Consider the following 812-nt stretch of genomic DNA (forward strand, 5'->3'; position numbering starts at 1 on the left):
TAAACTATATGTTATTTTTTCTAATGGAATACATTTATTCATTTCTATATACCATTGTTGTATTTTCAAATTATCTTCCAATTTCCAGGTTGACATAATACATTTTTTTGCTACGGCTAGGGCTATCTTAACAAATCTTTTTTGTGCATCCTCCAAATCAATTCCAAATTCTTTGTTTTTTATGTTACTTAGGAGAAAGATCTCTGGATTCTTTGGTATATTGTTTTCTGTTATTTTATTTAATATCTGATTGAGATCATCCCAAAATTTTTCTACTTTCTCACATGTCCAGATTGCATGAATTGTTGTTCCCATTTCTTTTTTACATCGAAAACATCTATCAGATACTGTTGGGTCCCATTTATTTAACTTTTGAGGTGTAATGTATAGTCTGTGTATCCAGTTATATTGTATCATACGTAGCCTCGTATTTATTGTATTTCTCATCGTTCCAGAACATAATTTCTCCCATGTTTCCTTTTTTATCTTTATATTTAAATCTTGTTCCCATTTTTGTTTAGTTTTACCATTTGTTTCCTCATTTTCCTTTTCTTGCAGTTTAATATACATATTTTTTATAAATCTTTTGATTAACATTGTATCTGTAATCACATATTCAAGGTTACTTCCCTCTGGTAAACTCAAGTTGCTTCCTAATTTATCTTTCAAGTAGGATCTCAGTTGGTAATATGCCAGCGCTGTATCTCCCGTTATATTGTACTTATCTCTCATTTGTTCAAAGGATAAGAATCTACTTCCTGAAAAACAATTTTCTATTCTTTTAATCCCTTTTTTTTCCCATTTTCTAAAGG

This window comes from Narcine bancroftii, chromosome 3 (assembly GCF_036971445.1).
Source record: "Narcine bancroftii isolate sNarBan1 chromosome 3, sNarBan1.hap1, whole genome shotgun sequence".
Lineage (NCBI taxonomy): Eukaryota > Metazoa > Chordata > Chondrichthyes > Torpediniformes > Narcinidae > Narcine > Narcine bancroftii.